This window comes from Lissotriton vulgaris, chromosome 5, assembly GCF_964263255.1.
Source record: "Lissotriton vulgaris chromosome 5, aLisVul1.2, whole genome shotgun sequence".
Classification (NCBI taxonomy): Eukaryota; Metazoa; Chordata; class Amphibia; order Caudata; family Salamandridae; genus Lissotriton; species Lissotriton vulgaris.
The window spans coordinates 1,125,188,568-1,125,210,543 of NC_141693.1; the positions used below are offsets into that span (position 1 = coordinate 1,125,188,568).

The window sequence follows — 21,976 nt, forward strand, 5'->3', positions numbered from 1 at the left end:
ATCTGCTTTTCATTTAGTTAATAGGGCCAAGCTCTGGTCTATTTTATTGGATTATGGATTGGATGAGCCATTGGTACATTTCTTGGCACATCTCCATACAGATCTTAAGGATCAGGTTAGGATTGGCAGTGGTGGCGAGGTTTCAGGAGCTATTGGGGTGGGTAGGGGAGTTAGACAGGGGTGTGTTTTAGCACCCCTGCTTTTTATCATTTATATTAACTGACTGAGTAATTTCCTGAAACTGTCCACTCCAGACGTCCCTATAATCAATGGCAAATTGATACCAGATGATGCGGTCCTCATAGGCCGCACACCAAACTCTCTGCGTATTTTGGTTAAGACCTTTGTTGATTATATGGACAGCCTGGACCTACGTGTTAATTTAAAAAAATCTTTTATTATGTCATGCAGACCAGGGAAACGTCAGTTTAACTCTATATCTGTAGGGAATGATAAACTAACGTCCACCTGCACTTTTCCCTATCTTGGGATGGTCTTTGCTACGAACGGCTCGTGGACTGGGCATTTGGCCCCCTCCACGAGCAAGTTCTCAAAGGCCATCAATTCCATCCTTAGTCTCCCCCGGCCAAAGAAAACAAGTGCCATTGTAGCCATTTAAATTTTTTTTAAACTACAATGCATCCCAGTAGCTACGTATGGGGCTGAGATATGAGGGACTGCGAACAGTCATTGCATCCAGCAGGAAGAAAATAGATTTTGTGGAAAGCTGCTGGGTGTTCCAATTTCTACCTCCCAATATATCTGCCATAGGGAACTTAATTTAATGTTTATCAGCGATTTTATTAACGCTCGCCCTGCTCTATTTTGGCTTTCAGTCTGTAGGAATGAATCTGCCTTCCTATCACAAGAAATCATAAGTGACTGTCTTAAATGTGAGAGAGGAATAGATATTCCTTGGCTCTCAGGGGTCTATCAGAGTCTATGCAGTACAGACAAAGGCAGTCTCTTTTTAGACCCAAGTACAGCTGACAAATTTAATAAAAATGAGTTGAAAAATGCTTTTTACACACTCTATAACTCTGAAAGGATTAGCATGGAATCTAAGAAATCCTCCGTACTAAGTTAAATGAGTACTGAATTGCCCAGGCATCCCCTACCAATTTATCTTACTTTGGCTATGACTTAGTGGGAAAGGAGTCTTTTATTTCGCCTGAGAGCATGGGCTGTAAAATTCTTGTTATGCTTCCCTCTTGGCTATCAGCCCAACCTTGAATATACACTATGCCCCTGTAATGGGGTGAGCGTACAAACTGATTTCCATTTTTTGTTTTTTTGTAATTATTACCTAAAATACGTGAAGTGGTTTTTAACTCCATTTTTAAAAAAACAGAGACCTGTTCTCTTGGACAAAGCCCATCAGATGCTGCTTTCTTTAGAAAATGAAGAATTTGTTTTTCGCACTTTTTTTAAATTCGCCACCCGAGCTCGTAAGATGATGTCCAACCCCTGAACTTTTAACTTTGTATGGAAACCTTGCCAAACTTTGTATCAAAACCTTGCTAAATCAATTGATGAATTGTTAATGGTGTATCAAATGAACTGTCTAATACTTTCTTTTTATATGGATTTTATTACCTTCTTGTAAAATTGTTTGCTTGTGCTTTTATGGATTCTTGGAATCCGAATAAAGTTATTCTGAACTGAACTGAACTGAACTGAACTGAAGGTGCAAGTGCCAGGATAATTTTACGTACATCAGTTATTTTTTATAAACTGTTTGATTTACATGTATGTGCCTCAACTGTATTATGAAAAGCGCTTTTTACAAAGTGTGTGCTTTACATGCCTATGCCACGACGGTTTGATGTGCATCACTTTTGTCAAAGTTTGTGCTTTAGACTTTTTTTTTAACATTTGTATTGGGTTTCTCGATGGTATGGCAGCATTGCAAATTATAGTCATATGCATCAAAGTACATTACATAGGAAATACAGTTGCAGACCAAAGGCATAACGGATTATACAGGTCTATACATTAAACATCAGACAGTGACAAAAAGCGAATCTAGGAGCTTTGAGTTAGCCCTCGTGTGCTTCACATAATGTGCCACGGCTGCTTTACGTGCACCGCCAGAAGGGTTTAATTTACATGACTTTTCACAGACTCACAGTGCGTGCACTTCACATACATGGGCCACGGCTACTTCACGTGCCTCGGCAGGAGGGTTTTATTTACTTGCCTTTTCACCGTGCGTGCGCTTCGCGTGCATGCGCCACGCGAGCTTTACGTGCCCCGCCCTGAAGTGCAGCTGTCGGGGCAGCGTGCTCGCGCGCGCGCAGAGCCGCCGTGACCCGGGCCCTCATTAGTTGAGACATTCCTTCATAAACGAGCAGTGGGGCAACAAAGGGATCCTGTGCGGCCCCTGGTCCACTGCCGGGCTTTCAAAGTGTTAATGAAGATCCCTTTGTTCCCCGGCTGGCACCCGGCTCTCGCTACAGAGGATGCTCTGTGCCTGAGCAGGGCTGCTGCTGGGGGCCTGCCAGGGCCGTGGCTGCCGGGCATGTGCCTGGCCTGTGTGCTAGGAACTGAACCCGCCTGTACTGCTCCCAGGTTATTCCGCGCAAACACTGCAAGCGCTTACCCAATCCCTGGGGTCTGGATTTCACTTTCTGTTTTCATGCGAGTAATTTGTAATGCTTCGTGTTCCTTATATGTGGTGAAAAGTACAATACTGGTCCGATTTGCTGGTCCTCGGCTGCCTCTTAACACTTTCGGAAATGGCAGAGGGACTGTCCATTCGAACGCTGGTCAGCCGTGGGTTGGCGCCATTGTTACATAGATTTGAGGTTATTCCCAATCGTTCCCTCATTCTCTACTGTTTTGATTCTGACAGAATAACCAATTTTAGATCCCCAGCACCAAAACATTTTCCCTCTGTAAAAGACTCATTGGGCGTATGTTTCATATTCCCAGTTTCAGCTTTAAAATATTTTTTGGGGAAGGAATAAAGTCAAAGTAAAATAGCTCATTTTCCTTAATAAACAAAGGGGCGAATAATTCTGAAGGGTGACTGAAAGCCAGGGCGTAAACAGCCTCGTGTATGGTGAGATCGGCATACTATTATGATACCTTATTAATGCTGCACACTGCGTATTCACGTTTTATATCTTACTGGTCTCACTACCAGTGCATGATTAATATGCTCTGGCTGCTAGCGCTTTGATTTTAACCATACTTTATTTTTTGCCAATTACATTTCTAAAACTGTGCTTTTAAAATCGTGCTGTGTTTTATTTTACCTGAACTATACTGCAGCTCGTAGTTTGCTCACTTGTTGCCTCTTCTTGCCCTGTGCCCCTGTTCCACCGCGGGTATTCCCGTTTCGTGGAGGGCGCGTTTGGCAAACTGCTGCTCTTGCTGGTCTCGCTCCCATTGGCTGATCCTGGTCAGGTGGGACGCCAGACTTGGGGCGAATACATTTAAGGGGATGTCTTCCTCCGCGGTCAGCGGACGCGCACAGCGGGCGTGCCCCGAAGGTGCGCCAAAGTTAAGCCTGTCTGCGCCCAGGACGTGCCAGGGGCCAGGCGGGCTGGGCCACGCTACATACTCCCAGCAAATTGTGAGTTATATACCCATTCTACACTTCTTTCACTTAGACCTCTGCTCAGGACCGGTCACTTTTCCTCACCCCCTGAAAATCTCACTGAAATTCATTGTTGTAAAGGCGTTGCAAGACCCACACGCTCCCGTTACCACCCCAAAAATCAGGCTAAACAAAGGAGTACATCGCCCGAATCCAACTTCCTAAATGAGGCTGGCCTGCTCATAAACGCTAGGTCCCTAGTTCGAAATAATGTGGCATTTAGAGATTTTGTCTCCCAGAAAAAGCCCCCCTGGGTTTTTATCACTGAAACTTGGTGCTCTGATTCTTCTGGCCCGGATCTGGTGGAGGCGGTCCCCGAAGGCTACACTCTATCCTGGATGGACAGGATCAGGCGTAGGGGGGTGTGGGGGGACTGGGAATTTTCTTTAGAGATACCTTTACATGTCGTATAGAGCCTCTTTCTCTACCCTCAGATACATTCGAAGCTCTGCATTTTACTTTAAATTTTCTTCCCTCATCCTCCTTCTCCGGTATTCTTTGCTACAGACCTCCCGGCCCAAGAACTACTTTTCCTCAGGATATTCTTAAACTCATAGAGCCTTTTGTTGACAAGCCCCACTTTAGTATCTTGGGGGATTTTAATTTTCATTTAGAGTCTACAGATGCCAAGGACACTATGGCACTAATAGATAGTTTAGCCGCTTGTGGGCTGAGCCAATTGGTCGCAGACCCTATGCACTCTGCTGGCCACACGTTGGACGGCATCTTTACTAATGATGCCAGGATTATGACCGGTACACCTATCCCTCTCTCTTGGTCTGATCATCTGGCAGTTCCCTTTTACTGTAAAATCAATTCTATCCCTCTAAACAAACCTAAGAGTAACGTGTGGGAGACCAGAAGGAATTATAGAGAGATTAATGATGATACTCTAGCACCCTTCATGGATGCTCTTAGCCATCTCTCTCCATCTGATCCCAATGTGGCTGCCATCAACTTCTCCAACGTCCTTGCCGGCGCTATAGACACCCTTGCTCCGGCTAAACGGCACTACTCAGCTCGAAAGAGCCCCTCTCAGCCCTGGTTTTCTGATCGTTTAAGACTGCTGCGGCAGAAGTGCAGGAAACAGGAGCGGTCTTGGCATGTTCACCCTGATCCTCGGGGAAAAGCCCTTCATAAAGCTCTACTCAGAGACTATAAGAAAGCCATCATTGAGGAAAAAAGGAGCCATTTCACCAATCTTGCGGCCTCCCTCAAATCATCAAGGGACCTTTTTAATATAATTGGCTCACTCTCTGCACCTGAAACAGCTGACCCTACCATCGAAACACAGGAACTCTGTAATAATATCGCAAGTTTCTTCCATTCTAAGATCGCTGACATCTACACCTCTCTTGAAACTCGCAATCATGAGCTGGATGCCAACGCAGTAGGCTCCCCTTTTCTACCTGCCTCTCCCCCTACTGAGAATGTTGTTGCTTCTTCTAAACTACAGCTTACCTGCTTCCCTCTCCTGACTCTAGAAGAGCTTGACCTCCTTCTTGATGCCACCAAGTCTTGTTCACCTCTCGATCCTTGCCCCCTAAGAACCTTGAAGACTTGTAGAGGGTCGGTCCTCCCCCCTCTCTTGGAGGTCATGAATATGGACATTAGTGAGGGTGTCTTCCCCTCACCCTGGAAGACTGCCGTTGTTAAACCTTTGCTCAAAAAGCCCTTTTTGGACCCTGGAGTTCTAAAAAACTATCGTCCCATTTCCCTGCTCCCAGCCCCAGCTAAGATACTGGAGTCCCATATAAATCGAAACCTCTCTTCTTTTATTGAGAGTTCCGAACTGTTAGACACCTCCCAACATGGGTTCAGGGCAGCTCATAGCACCGAATCTGCCCTAACTGCTGTGATTAACAACATCCGTATGGAGGTTGATAGGGGACATCCGACTCTGCTAGTGTTTTTAGATCTCACAGCAGCGTTTGATACTCTTTCCCCATCAATCCTGATCTCCAGGCTCATGGACATTGGAGTAGAGGGTACTGCCCTTAGTTTACTCTCCTCCTTTTTACATCACAGGGAGCAGAGAGTTAAAATGGGCAATTTTCTCTCCGCCTCTCAAGAACTGCAATGTGGGGTACCACAGGGCTCCTCGTTGAACCCATTATTATTCAACATCTATGTTACCCCACTTGCCAAGGTGGTCAGATCCTTTGGTCTTGAGGTATTGTCGTACGCCGACGATACCCAGATCTTGGTATCTATTACCCAGTCGGCCAGTGACTCTGCGTCCAATTTTAGAGCATTTATGGAGGCAGTCTCCCAGTGGATGGTGCGTAACTTTTTCAAATTGAACGGTGAAAAGACCGAAATCATGGTCTTTGGAGGCAGTCAAGATCTGTGGTCAAAGAACTGGTGGCCCTCTTCACTGGGGGACTGCCCTCTTCCCACTCTTTCCTACTAATTGACCCCGTTCTTTAATTCGATTCTCAGGTAAACAGAACGGTGTCTACTTGCTGTGCCATAATTGGAACACTGAGGAAGATTGCCCCGTATCTATCTCAGACAGCCCGGAAACATCTACTGTTGCCTTAGTTTCATCTAGATTAGACTATTGTAACGCCCTTTACAGTGGCATTAACAAAAGTTCCATCCACCGCCTCCAAATGGTGTAGAATGCCACGGCCAGGATGGTCCTGAATCTCCCTAGGCTTGCCTCTGTAACCATGGCCAGAAGGGACCTGCATTGGCTTCCGATTTCCTCTTGGATTTCCTTCAAACTTCCTTGTCTGGCCCATGGTGCAATTCATGGCTCAGGCTCAGAGGGTATTAGGTCCCTCCGACGCGTTTATACCCTTCAAAGAACTCTACGCTCAGCATCTAAGAACATGCTCTCGGTTCCCAGATTTGTGAAGGCTAAATGGGGAGGTAGAGCATTTTCCACCCTGGTTCCAAAACTTTGGAACTCCCTCCCTTTGGAGCTCTCCAGTCAGGCTTCTTTGGTGGTTTTTAGAAAGTGCCTGAAGACTTGGCTGTTCTCTCAGGTATATTAGCGGCTCTGCTCCTAGCGGTATTTTGATTTTGCAGTTGGTAGCTTTGAACTTTTGTTTGTCTGTTTTTGCGCCTTGATGCCCCTTGGGGCTAAGTTTCGCGCGTTATAAAACGCTCTTCATTCATTCATTCATTATGCTCCCGAAAAGCCACAGTAAGTTGAAAGCAGCCGAGCAGTGAGACATACTGGGAGCTGTGTGCCAGGAAGTTGAATAGCTTTCCATGTGCTGTCATTGGTTGCCCGTTGTCACCTTCTTTCCCAATAGATGCTGGTGGGTTGGACTCATCAAACCAGTGGTCGAAGTGGGAGGTATATTGTAAGGGAGCTACCAGCTGGGCTGTGAAGTATGTGATTTTAAATGGCAGTTATAAAAAACCTGCACTATGTAGAGTCTGGGCAATGACTAAAACCCATATTTTGAATGCACTTTTTATCTTGAACCTTATGCGCCTTTTGTAGCAGCCTATCGTATATTGTGAGTAATGCAAGGTTAAAATAATGACTTACATGTTCACAGTGTTTCAGTCACAGACCAGACCTGGACCTTGGACTAAACATTCTCAAGTCCCTATTATGCCATTGCACCAACAAGTACTTAATTCTGTGACTCTGCTGAAGTGTATTAACTAATAGAGGCTTCATAATGTCCGCTATTACATTTCCCACTGATTTACATAACTTGCATTTTATTTTAATTTTAAGCTGTGCGTTATTATATATGTAGTTTCCTGGAGGGAAATACCTAAAAAAGTTACAGAATATTTAGCTTTTTTTTAGCCACGCCTTTGCCCACGCCCCCAAGCTCACTCTCCCCGACGCGCACAGCATCACAGTTCCCACAATTTTTTTAATGCACTTCGACCACTGCCTCAAACTCAAAACGAATGCCCACTCTTAATGGGATGTTATAGAGAACATTGAAGCTCCTGACAAGGAGCCTTTAGAAGTAAAGAGAAGGAGGAACATACAGAGAACAAGAGGACACAGTTGAGACTATAGCGCGGTTCCTATAGCTGCGAAATCCAAAGCAGGGTCTGTTCATTTCATGGCCTTTGCATAATGAATCAATGTTGTCCGAAGAGTGTGATGTGGGTGCGGGAGGTGAGGATGCTCACTAGCAGTTTTTATCTGGCCAGGGCCAGATAAATATTGATATGTGAACTGACAAGTCTACCCCTTCTCCTGCCATCAGATTTTTGGGTTGCAGCTGAATGATAACCAATTCAGAGAAGATATCTGTGCAGCACATGTAATATATTCCTAAGATCAGAGGAGCTGAACTAAAATCACAGAGAAAGATATTGTGTTAGTCAGGGGCCTGCAGGCACCTAAGCTGGTGACACCTCTCACAAGTCTAAGAAACACTGCCACAAGGTGACTAGAGCCGCTGCCTGGTGGTACTGTGAAACCTTGTGTGCCTAGATCCCCTTGAAGGACCTGCAAAAGTGCACACACTAAATTACTACTGGGATCTCAGCCATTTACTATTTTGGAAGCCCATGCCTTGTCTCTGCCTAATCGGCCCATTTCCTTCTGGAGATGTAACTTTTACAGCTGGACACGTTGTACCACAGAAGCACTTATCAGTTGTGCTCAGTGATAAAAGCTTCCATGTGTTTGTGCTGAGGGGTACCCTCTACACTTTAACATTCGTCTCCTCTCTGTACCTTGTGTACGGTTTCAAAAATTTTAGACCGGAGCACCATCCGGGCGAGGGACAGCGTAAGGACTATTTGAGCCATGAGCACAGGGAATTTTTCGTTAACCTCCCACCAAAGGGTCATAGTTGCAGTCTCCACAGGGCTTGACTGGGAACCACAACCAGCCCTGGCAAAGTGCTCGCCCCTCCCCCCAGTCGAGGGGAGGCCGGCCAATCACTTTCCCAGGGCCGGTTTTCTGCCGATTTTGGTACAGAGCTTATTTAAACGGCCCTGTAACAAAAAAAATCGGCCCCACTCGTGTGGCGCACCGGGGGATTGCCCGGTGCCCGCTATGGCCAGTCTGTCCCTGAGTCTCCAGTTATAATGCGGTTTGCTTTGCTGCCCCTGCTAGTGCCTTACCTTATCGTATGTATGTGCTCTCCCTTACAGCAGTGGGAGAGCTTAGTGAAGTGCATTTATTTGATTCAATTCCTATTTTAGAATGTTAACCCTCAGTCTGCTAGCGACAGTTATATCCAAAAGTCTCAGGTTCCACTGCCCTGTTGTAGTTAATTCCAGAGAATGAACAATTACTTATCCCAGTGCTCTCCTTCTGCCTGGCAATGTGCAGAGTTGCCCTGTTTCTGAAATGCCAAAGATGAATTAGGGGCCATGAAAGTGATATAAATCGATTTCTTGTCACTGGTCGAGAGATCAACATAAAGCCATTCCTCACTGAACCATTTATCTAGGTGAAGGTGCATAAGTTGGTCCTCTGAGATGTACTGGTGTTGCTACTTGATTACAAGAACTGTGTAGGTTCTCCAGCTACCAGAGTGAGGTGTCTCGGCCAAGCTGCATCTGTGACATAAACAATATTAGAACATTGTAATGTTGGGAGCTCCATTGAAACAATGGAGTGCTCCGGGCTTCTATTGGTCGTTAGAAGTCCGAAGCTCCAACATTAAAATGTTGCTGTGAACAAAGGCCTCATGGAGCCCGAGGGGATTTCAATCACCTCGGGCTTCGTGCCGCCTTTATTTTATTTGTTAGAACATCATTCTGCCCTCTAGTGGTGGAATGTTCTAATAGCCTTATAACCCTCTGTAGCTGAGCTATACCGGCATTAAAATCCCGCTCCCTTGTTAAAGGCCTTCGCCTTCGACTCTTCCCTTTAACGCTAGAGAGGGCCTGTAATGGCCAGTATAGCCCTCTACGACGGGCTATAAGTCTATATTAGAACATTGCTATGTTGGGAGCTCCATTAAAACAATGGAGTATTCTGGGCATCTAATGGCTAGTAGAAGCCCAGAGCCCTAACATTCCAAAGTTGTTGTTCACAGCTGTTGCTGTGAACAATGGCCTCAGGGAGCCCATCCCGCCCTCTAGTGGCTGAATGTTCTAATATCCTTATATCCCTCCATAGCTGGGTTATATTGGCATTAAAGTCCCACTCCCTTGTTAAAGGCCCTCGCCTTCGGCTCAGGCCTTTAACGTCGGAGCAGGCCTATAATGGCCAGAATAGCCCTGTTTTAAGGCTATAAAAATGAATGTATAGGTTCCGTCAACGTAGGCAAGTTACAGACTATCAACAGATAAGTGACCTTAAGCACCAGTACTGAGGACCCGAGGTTAGGTAAGTAGTGAAACTTCAAAATAACTAGCCCTGATGAATCTGCCAAGCATGAAGCGACAGAAACATATCGGCCTTTTATAAAATAGGTACTTACATACCTTGGTTTTAACAATTGCAAAGCCTCTTAATCTCGAAAATGTTGGTGTTTCCTGCACATTTTTACTTCTAGGACCACTCTGTTGTCATCTCAAACTCTTACTCGACGCACTCGCTTTAACATCCACCTATTTCTTCGGTTAACTTGTAGATAGCTGGTGTGGTATAAAATGGCACAGCTATGCCACAAGCAGAGAAGGTGGTGGACCACACCAGTGGTGATGGGTCTGTGGTTGAGGTGAACCAATAGTCCTTTGCTGAGAACGGGAGGAGGTGTTGTCTTGTTCTATACATCTTGTATGCAGGATACATGATGCCCCAATTCTGAATATTGGGACAGGCTACAGGTCCTTCCGCATGGTGGCCATAAGCACTAGCAGGACTCGGGCAGTAACAGGCTAGCGAGAGGCAAGGAAGTGTCCCAATCCAGTATTCTTCAGAGGACACCCACCTATGAAGGTTCTTTGTACGATTCCTTGTCCAGGATTGTGCAAGTCAGCATATGCCAATATTTCACTTGCTTCTGCTCCACACTTTCCATGTTTCAAAGCACGTAGTTGCCCAGATCCCTGCCATTCTTGTGTTCCCAGCTAAGAAGCCTATAGTTCCAGTTGCTTGTATCACAACAGCGCTAAACATTTGGTCGATAAGGACAAACCACCCTTAAGCCAAGGCGAACAGGCACTAATGTCCCTCAAACATTTAATATCAAATGCAATCTCAGGCGGAGCAAGTCTTGTGTTATATAAACTTTGTTTTCATTTGTTTCCGAATTTTTGGCACGTATGGGACCTTTTTGTCACTCTCTGTCCATTAGCCGATATGTTCTTTAAACAAACAGAACGCAGAAGTCTGAATTTCCCCTGTAAAACCGTGGGAAGCTCGAACACCGAGAAGCATTCTGATCTCTAAAATGAATATAGATGTTCCCCTGCGTTGAAAAAAATAGAATCTGCGCAGGATAAACCTGCAACGGTTGTTTATTCATCATGGCTGGGATTTGAGGTTGACATGAGCCCTATTTTCCTATTGCCTTCCGTGCAGCTCCTTAAATTATGATAAATGCACATCAAAATGTTTTTCTTTTTTTGCAGAATATTAGACGGCTGTGTTTATTAATTTATACAGCTGTCAGTCGCTTCTCCCCACCTCTCACTAGGTCTTGTACTGCTAGTGCCAAGTGCCTGCCTGCCATAGATTTTCTTAGCTGTTCCTGGCAAAGCTCCATTGAAAGCCTGGGATTTATTAGGCTGACGTGGTGCAAAGTCTATTGATTGTGGCCACTAGGGTACAAACTAAATAGGGCTGGAGCAACAAGTCAATAACCCCATTGTTGCCGCAGACTCGACTCACTCGTTGAGCTGGATTGTTTTACAGCCGCTAACAGTAATCATGAGCAGATCAGCGTGTTCAACATGCTCATCAGCACTTTGGCGCTCTGGGTCTACCGTATGGGCTCGCCGGCGAGCGCGAGCGGATTAAGATGGCTGTCGAGTTCCTTCATTACCAGAGGCAGCTCTCACTCCATCGCAACCTATCTATCAGAGATCAAGACTTGTCAACATTGACGTACAGTTGGGTCATTTGTTACGTCATTGCTCCATTTACTAATGCGCTGGGATCTTTGCGGGACTCAAGTTGTATTATTTTGATAGTGAGGTTCCTGCATAGCTCTGTGCATGAAGCTTGGTCTGGTGAATTAATTCACCAGGATGTAGCTGAGCAACGGTGCTTTTTCAACAAAAGGAAATGAATTGTTTATTGTCCCTGAAGGTCACACTAGCCTTTTTAACTTCATTTTGTTGAGTGTATGTATTATGTTTTAAGCGAATAATCATCTGAAATTCAGAAGACTACACTGTCACTGCACAATATTAAGTTATGCAGATTCTAAGGATTTTTTAAAACAAATATTACAATTAGATATTGAATTGAGAACAGACACTGAAAAAAATGTATCTTGAAGTTACCCCTTATGTATAGACCTGTGTGGGCTTGACATTTGGTATAAGAGCGCAGCAAAGTTGACTGCAATATCCATGGTTAGAAAGCAGGCCCATCTCCCTGAGGCCCTATGACACTATCTCCCTAAGGGCTCTTTGGCACTCTTGACGATGCTAAAACCAGAATCTTTCATTTTTGACATAGAGATTAAAGTCCCCAAAATGAAAACATTCATTATCTGCTACTGCGTTTCTTCCACGTGTCAGAAACTAGCCTCTACAGAAATTTCCTGGGAATATCCTTTGAGGTTCAATTCTGGACCTACCCAAAAACATATAAAAAAGTCTGCCAATCCCTGCTTTTAAACAAACTTAAATCTGTCCTTACACCCAGTTAGGGCTGAAGACCTTTAGTTGTTAAGGTTGGACAACTTTAGCGCTCTTCATAAGCCTCCAAGAGGCGTAGCTTTCCACACTCCAACTAGCCGAAAGTGAGGCATCGAAACAAGTCTCGGGGCGTGAGCAATGGAACCACATCTATTTGAAAACTACTCAATAAAACTCCAGATTCGCTTTAAATACCTGTGTATCACACACAAATTCTTGTGCGCTGTAATACCAGCATACCTCTAAAAGAACACCAACTCAGCAGGAAGTACTCACTAGGCCCACCACAGCTACTTTCCTGACCGTTTCAAATAGATGCTCACCCGAACCATAGGCTATTCTTCCACCTGCAGAACACATTACACCCATAGTCTCGTGTGTGTGATAAATGCCAAGAGTTTCTGCGAGCCCACTTGTTCCTCAAGTCTTAAGTACCTGCCGCCCCCTATCTACATATGATGTGCAGTAGCAGAGAAGTGATGCCTCCCCACAGTACCTACCTGTATCATCACTGCAATCAAGCCTCTAAAAGCACACACACCCCAGCCACATTAATAAATGCTGTTACTTTGAAGCAATTGATGAAGTAATAAAGTATCCTTTAATGCTCTGGTATGGTGTTAAATACTTTGGGCCTAGCTTGCAACAACCGTGTATGGGCCGAAGTGGCCTCCTTTAATTGAATGTGGATTTCTAGAGAGAGGCAACATAAATGTACAGTAGGTGGTGGAGCTATGCTTAAACAAATGGCATGCTTCAACATGTGATCAGCATTAGGTCCTGCACTAGTCCAAGGGACAGGGCTGCATTCTTGGACTCCTGATATCCAAATGCATAGATACAAAGGTATGTGGTCATTTGTCGTTTGAACCAGACAAGGAGGAAGTAGGACCTCCTATTATAAAGGTAGAAACACTTAATTGAAGATGCCGTATAGCTGGGCTTTAAGTGGGCCGGGTCTCACTGGATCTGAGCACCAGCAATTTTTTAAAGGGGACATTGAAACGGGTCTCTATCGGGCTCTGTTTTGGGTCTCTGGCACAGGCGGTCCGTTTTTTTTCCGGACTGCAGTGAAAGCAGGCACATCGATGTGTGCGTGCTCACACTGCGCTCTTCTCACTAGTGGAGAAGTTACGGCATGACGTCATGCCAGGTGAACGTAGTAGTGGAAGGGAAATCCTTTAAAGAGAGTAATTTTCTCTCTGGATTTCCCATCTCGAAACTCAGGAGCAGCAACATCGTTGTGGTGTCACCAGGGCTTTAAGTGGAAGCTTTTTCAATATTCTAGACAACAAGCCATAGTTGCTGCTTATTTATCGTCCACAACTAACAACCATTGTCCTGACTTGTTGTAGGTATGATATTACTTGTTTGCAATGACAGAAACAGCAAAATTCAAGTCGGGCTGCACACTATGCTAAGCACAGATTTTTGGCTTAGGTGTTTTAAGCCACGCCCTTAATTACATTGGCCACGCCCCTCTGAGAGACCCCCCCCCACCACCAGTTTTTTCATCCCACTTAAAGTCCTGCGTACAGCAGCAAAGACCTTGCAGTCTGCTTGCTGACTGCAATGGTATGGACAGTGTTGGGGTCTCTTTCCAGGCTCTTGGTCTCACACCACTCTATTTTCCATTCTTTTTGTATTTCATTTCAATTGCCTGTCTCACCTGCCATCCAATGTGTGAAGGAACTCCTTTTCAGCCACTACTTTCTCACTCTCTTGTCCAAATACTTTCTACCAAATGCAGCAAAAGAAAATCATTGTTGCCATTCCAGCCTGCTTGTTGTCCGCTTCTGAATGGCAATCGAGTCTTGGTCACTCTTCCGAAGCTGGTGAATAGTGGCCACTGGAAGTGAGCGTCAGTCGTTCAAAGTAAATACCGCTCCTTGTTATCAGTCTTACTCTCTGAAATTGTGAATTGTGGAGTGAAGTCTGCATTCCCAAAACAAACCCCACTTATCAATGCGTGCTTGTGTGGTGTCTGCTTAAAATCGAGCCTTATTTAAGTGATGTCTGACCATGTTGTCTGATTCCATCCTCTCGGCCTGTACTACAGTAGAGCCCCTTAGCTTGGATTATGGCCCTCTTGGTTGCAGTGCCAATGGTATAAAAGCTGCTCTCCGTGATCACTCTTTTATTTTGCTGGTTTATCACTCTTTCACTCGGATTTCATTATGCTGTTGAATGGACTCACAAATAATGTTGTATTCCTATTGGTTCTAATATTTCTTTCTGGTGCATGTTTGCGCTATGGAGATTCTCAACACTGTATATCATGGAAAGCCTGCAAGGTGGACAGGAGATGACATTGGTACTGAAGACATAAGGACCACCACATCACTGCTACAAGTTGCCATTATGAGTTGTAATACATCTCCTGATCCATGGAGATGCGGCCTTGTGACGTGTTCAGCTCTGAAACTCAGACGAATATGGGGCATTTCTTTATTATTCGAAAGTAAGAGCCTGGAGCCACGGGCCAATGAGGGGCATGAGCAGGCAAACGAGGCACTGTTGTGCCCACTTGTTGAGGACAAGTGCTGTGGAAAGTTCAAGAGCGGAAGGGCAAGTGTGTGTGTCATTACCTAGCAATGTAATGAGGCGGCGAGGAGTGCAGGACTTTAGATGTCGAGTCATTCAGTATTGCGGCTGACAGGATGAGTGAGCGAGACGATGTGGGTGTATAAATGCAGACATCTGCATAACCATTTGGATATGTCCAAACAAAGCTGTCTCCTTTAGAGCTTCACCTAGGACACAAATTAATTTGCAACCAAAGATCACCTGAAGCTGTCTGAAAACCTTCCTGACACCTGTGTGATCTTCTCTGGACTCTGGTAGGAAGTGCTGGGAATTTCCACCTAGCACTTGTAAACACCTCCATCTTGGACTTTGTGATTATGCAGCTACTATACGTTGTACGTGCTATTATTGTTGTGCTTGTAGCTCTATGTGTACTCAGCATTATTGTTTTTACTAGTTGTTTCACGATGGAAACGTATAAGCAGGTAGGTTGCTAAGGATACCCTCAAAGGGATCGAATGGGCTCTGCTGCCTTTCATCTTGTTTTTTAAGATACAGGTGAGCGTCAGTTTCCATTCCTTTTGACCCCTTTCACGATGAGGCCAGCAGCATTACAACAATGTATTTGTTGTCTTAAAGTTCTCCAGAAATTAATGTGACAACGTTCACTACATCAGAAATGTAAGGTTCCTCTTTTGATTAAAAGGACTTTTCATATCATAGGCACAATCCAATGTCATTTTCATTCATACCATCAGCTTTTAGGTCTAACCTATCATCAGCAAAGGCAGATCAACTCATTCTGATCTCATTCTAACCTCGTCGTCGCTGACAACCCTACATAGAGGCATTCTTCTGTAACTTTATCATCTCAGCCACATTTCGGCATTTAGATGCATGTGCTGTGAACCCGCTCACTCTAGTATCTCACCAGATATAGCCATTGCAGCCTTGTCACAGTTGTGTAGCTTAAATTCCATGTTTCCAACTGCCCAGGCATGTGCACACGTATGTATTTTTCTATCTAAGTACATTTTCACGGATCTGACCTCAATTCCTGCATAGTCTAAAGAAAACTGCCCTTCTGATTTGACCCCTGCCCTTTTAAAGACCAGTACTGTCAGTTATTTGCCTTTAAAAAGTTCTGCCGAGAGTTGTGGCCTTCTCAGGTTCTGGGCAGATCACGGCTATTTAAGACCATTTACACAATCCCCATAAATAAACAACTGCTGTACAGTTTCATGTTTTTCTCTAACCCTCGGCTGTTACCTCTGCCCGTGGATGCGGCTTATTTCTTAAAGTGCACACTTTCAGTGGTCAACATGTTAGAAACCTGTTCTGTGGTATTATGTCACTCTAATTGTTAGGTACGTTCTCCATGTGAAACAAATTAGCAGGGGAGAATTCACTATTTTATTGCTTAGTGATTTACTTTAATCAGAACTGAGTGTGCGCTTTTTGTAACTTTTGCTTTCGGCATTGATGGCTAATCAGCTGAGCCAAGTGCACACTCATTTCTTGTCGCTCGCGCTCCCAGCGGCTCCAGAGATATCAATGTGGAGCTAAGATAAAGTCAGAATGTGTTTCGTACAGAACTCCCTCTCACCAGGAGGGTGTGTCCTAATGTATCCGCCTGAAATTCCTCCATTTTGTTTGCCAGTGATGCGTACAATGCACATCCCAATTGAGGATAGTTGCTTGGCTCATCTGTAGGGCGGACAGATTGCACAGATGATCTGCCCCTGTCAAACAAGGATGTTTAGTCTTTGATGCTTTCATGCAAAGGATCATGAAAACATATCTCTGCAGCAGTGCTGAAAGGGTTGGAATGCCCTACAGCTGTTTGCAGAGCTTCTTTAGCCAAAGATGAGTTATGTTTGTGGGGGGGAAGAGTAGAAGATATTAAATGGGCTATTCCCTTGGATATGTAGCAAGTTAACAACCTTTCGAATGCCACTTTGAGTTCTGGCTGATGCAGTCACGTTTTTTGCTTATTTGTACAGCTTGATGTTAATTTTGGTAAATACAATGGAAAGTGCAGGGTCGGATGACTAATCTATTGGTTCAGAAAGGAGGCATTAACTGGCAGTAATGTCCTGTTTTTTCTGAACTCTTAATCATGTGATATATTTACCAAGTGCTAATTCCCCATAGAACATTCATGAATACAGAACCCTTTTAATTGGAATATTATTGTAAAAGAGTGTCAGTGGCAGCTTGACAATGTAGGGATGTGGTACTGGGAGAGGCATGAGCAAAAACAAGAACAACTTGGCAGTCTTTCTGAATAACACTGCAGATATATCATTCTGGGAGTTTCCAGGGGAAAGGCCAAATACTTTAAGTATTATCCTCTATTCGAAGTGTCCTTTTCAGTCACAATCAATTTGATGGGGAAGAATAAATTCCCAGCGATGAACAGCTGTAAACAATAACGCTATAGATGAGCTAGCTCCTCAGAGGCAGCGGGAGGGGATACGGTCGACACCGCTGCTCGCTTGGCTGTGCACATGTCCTATTTGTTTTTCTTTGCATGCTGAATGTTTCATTAATCTACACTGACATGGAAATAGAAATGGCAATAGAATAATGATGAAATGGCTGGACACTTCTTCAAACAGGCAAATAGCACGTGTGCCGCTTGGCCACCTGTCCCGGCCTAGAATCAATCAAATCTGTGATGATAAACGGCTGTATGTCACACTGGGAAATAGAGAGGAAAGCATTTACACATAGACATAGCCATCTCTGAATGAAGAGCTAAGAGGAAATTCTTAACGCCATTCAAACCCTGGACATTGTGCACCAGCGTGCACTCAAGAAAACTCGTGACGGATCAGAGACTAGAATTATACTCATTGTGGTGAGCTAAGTATATAACACTTTTGAGACAGTGGTGTAGCAAGGGGGCCATGGGCTGTAACTCAAACACGGAAAATGTGTGTCTCTGCCCCTTTTTTAGTAATAAAGGACAACCATAATTGGGGACCAGTGGGCATCTAACTTTTGCCTCCAGTGCATTTACTTCTACTGCACTATCGAGAGCCACATCCCTGATTCGTGTTGTCTATTTTGTTGGTCTTGTGTTTACTGGGTAGGGCTATCCGTCATTGAGAACGAATTGGGTTTTATTGAAATTGGAGCTATATAGGTTCTTATTGACAATACCTCTTGCTTGTTAAGCTGAAGCATCTCTCTTTAAGATTTAAGCTTGCTTTTTAGGGATGAGTCTATCTTATTTAGTTTACTTATCTGGATTAAGTCTTAACCTTTTAGGGGTGAATCAAGATCTAATTGAGTTAAATAATTGGCACACAGATTCACAAGTATTTCCCATTAGCATTGACTGCCAAACTTAGAAATTGGTGTCAAACTTGACGTTTCATTCTAGGCTTCCAGGATTCAGCTTCATTAGTTAGAATTCTTACTCGAATATGACTCTTTAAGAGTTGGTCTTATTACAATTAACTATTCAAGTAAAATCTGAGGTTTGGAAATAATAGCGTGATTTAGACTTTGATGGACGGAGGAAAATCTGTTGGTACGACAAAGTACTGCCACCACACTGAGGGTCCTCTGCCTGCCAAATTTAGAGCTGTCCGCTGGTCCAGCAGAAATTTCTACACGTTTGCAGGACCTCTGTCAATGCAGTTCCTGTTAATGTATTGAAATTGTGATGGGCTATGCTGTTAAAATGATGGTATCATTTTAATGTTTTTTTATTTTCCAAAACAAAATTACAAAGCAAGATTTTGTTTTTTAAAATATAAAAGCTAATAACCCCCTCATACCATGGGAGTTGTCTCCACTGTTGTGGGGACCATTTTGTAGTTTTCACTGGCCCTTACTGCCAGGCTTTACCTGGCAGAAACAGCCAGTGAAAACTTGCCATTCGGCTGCCAACTACAAATCGGGTGGGTGGTCGAATCTCCAAACCTCCAACGGCCCTTACTCTGTCGGGCCATTTGAGGAGTATGTCAATGACGGAAACGAAGTAGTCTCTGTCACTGACCTACTTAAGGTCTGCCTGTCCGTAAATCGGACTGTCAGATCTTTTGTCTGGTGGAAAGGCTACTCCATTGCGATGCAGTACCCTCTCTGCCAAACTCTAAATCATCCCCTAATTTTTATCCCATAAAAATGGCTCCATGAGTAACGTTCTTTTTTTACTTTATTTTACAGATTTTTATATAGCGCGAACTTGACCCAAAGGTATCGGGTATTAGAGCGCTTTACATAACACCAGTTGCGTTACATGAGGACACATTCATTTTTATTTTATGCACGGGGAGATTAAGTGATTTGCCCAGAATCACAGGATGTTCAGCGTCGTTGCCGAGACTTGAACCAAGTTCCCCAGATTCGAGGACGACCGCCCTCATTCTGGCGTGCAAGTTTTTTTTTTTAGCGCCCTCTTACTTAAATCGCTGTGGCGTAACATGTGGTAGCAAAGTTTAGGCATCAGATTACCCCACGTGTTACTTCCTCTGACTTTTTCCACTGACATTTATTTCCAGGTTTCACCTGTAGAAATGTGTCCGGGTAACCTTGCTGATGTGCATGTAGTAGAGACTGGAATTAGGCATACACTGTGATATGCCAGTCTTTCTCTGGTATCTTGCCAAAACCTCCTGGCAGTGAAAAGGCAATGTCCATCACTTGTTAGTTCCCTGCCCTCCCATCAGGAAGCAATCTGACAGACATTCGGGGGCCTGGGTGAGGAGTACTCCGAAGGGCATCTTTTTATCTAATAAAAAGGCCAGAGTCGAAACGACATGTATCAAGCGTGACCTGTGACTTACCTTGAAGGCATTATTCCACAGGCACAGGATGGCAAGAGCCACTTGACAAGAGGAGAGGAGTTCTTTTAATACTAAAGTCGCGGTAACAGTGGAAATTGGCTGCAGGAGGACAGCATTTAATAAATGAGCATTTTAAAAAGGTTGATGCACAAAGGCAGCAGCTGCACTCGGCTGCAGACTCCACCCCTGCGCCCCCTCCCTTATTGCCAATACATGCCCGGGATAGCTGCCAGCGGTGTCCACTGCGTCCGCGTGTCATGATTAACAGATGTGAATGTTCGCATTGAGTCGATTAGGTCTTAAGCCCTAATGGGATTTCAATATTGAGAAAACAATAAAAAAGAAGTTACGAACTACATACTTTTAATGGTCTTTGGCTCCGTGGTTAGAGTTACACCCTTTCAGCAACTTTGGTAATCCAATCCCCAGCTGGCTTTGGGGGTAAAAGAAAAGTTATGAGGTGAGTCAAGCTTGTGAGAAACCGTTTGATTGATTGGTCTGACAGAGTAACGCGTTTTTATGGCGCTGTTTCCCGCGCCGTCAGGACACGTGCGCAGGCGCCGGTTGCAATCCTGCACGGACTCTGAGGGCTGCGTTCGCCATGGTTGCCAGCAATGTCCACGTTCTTCGAGGGAAAGCGAGTAGATAAGGCATGGCGACAGGGCTGTGTGCATGAAGACACACCCGTGGACTTTTCTTTACGGCGCGTAATGAGTTCAGAAGGAACCAGCCAGTGAAATAAAAGTGATCGCCTGTGAGCGGGAAACAATGAGTCAGGTTTTGATTGCGGTGACTTTACCAGAACCGTGCTAATTGGACACGAGTCAACCGGAAACACGCCGAGAGACTGGGGAAGGTGTAGCTGAAAGAGGACTGGCTTCTGAGTCCTGGTTCTGGTTCAGCTTCTTGCAACCCGCACTCTAGTTCAGTGGCCAGTACCACTGCACTGAGTTCAAAGTGATGTTCCTGGATCCTGCACATATACAGAATTATGTGGCCAGTCACCTCAGGCTGCATTTGTTGAAACGGTTGATTCTGCACTCGAGTATGCTTCGGCATTCAGCATCTTCACTCAAAGTAATTTTACTGGAAAAAAAGAACAGAAGAACATAATATGCTGTATAAAAGTTTTTTAACAAACACCTGTAATGCTTTGTATACAATGTCTTCTGTTGACCACAGCGTGAGCTTTCCCAATGGTCACATGGTATTGATATCCTGTTTCCTGCGGAGATTGCCCATGGTTCCATATACTAAAGCTACCAGAGAGGCCATTAACCCCTTCGGTGCTGATGACGGCCCCTGTCCGTCATGCATCAGGGTGCTTGTGTGCTGATGACAGCTGGGGGCCATCAGGAACCCTCCCACTTCGAAAAATGCCGCACAGGCGCAGAATCGCGGCCGCGCCCAAGGGGTTAAACAGCTTCACATCTTAGAAATGTCACGGTGCCGCTGTTCGCAGCATCGGGCATGCACCAGCTTCTATTGCTTAACATATACCTGAAGCATCAACCATGTCTGTTTCAACACATACCTTGCATCCCCTCCTTTCACATTAAGATTATCCTTAATATTTTAGCCTTTTGATTGGCTTGACCCTTGAAGCACCATTTCCTTACACTACCTATTATTGTACTCTCTTGTTTATCAGTCACCGACCATTAGTGGTGCTGGAAATCTTCACTGTCTTGTTTTTGGCACCATTACTCAGTAGCGCAGCATCTCAGGACCCGTGCTCCCTTCCATGGGAACATGCATCAGGTCTCTTCCTGGCAACATTAGTTACAGACTCTGGGCCTCGCTTGGCGAATGATTTTCTGCAGAAAAGAGATACCTTCAGGAACATATCCAGAAGACCGTGCTTCACCTCCTCATACATGCTTTATGAACAGGGGTTCCTCGGCCCGTACATTGTCACAAATCCAAACCATCATTCCAAGCCACATATATGTAAGTCACTAAGTCATATGGAAGCAAAGGCATTCATTCAGAGGTGGTGGTAAAATGGGTACAGATAACATTTGTTTTGTTTCCATGCAAAAAAAGGATTAATATACACAAATTGCTTTATTTTGCTTTTTACAGTTGTTGCCTATTTCCTATTACTGCAAATGTTGTTGGTACCAGCCAAAAGCTGGCAGTCACAACAAACCCAAAACACAGAAGGAAGGATAATTTGGGTTCGATTCTAAATCACTGCAGATTTCTTGGTATAAGTACTTTTACCTGATTTTTATGTTGTGCATTAACATTCGTTTGTACAAATGTGATCATTTATATATTTCACACTGGCCTTAATGTATGAAACAGTTAATGCCTTTTTTCTCCTAATTTCGTCCCA

General features: G+C 44.5%; 1 protein-coding gene across 4 annotated transcripts in view; it reads left to right on the forward strand.

The window, feature by feature from the left end:
- The window catches only part of VTI1A (vesicle transport through interaction with t-SNAREs 1A), a 1,083,798-nt gene that overhangs the window by 924,700 nt on the left and 137,122 nt on the right, over positions 1 to 21,976 (forward strand). The gene's annotated exons all lie outside the window — the stretch shown is intronic.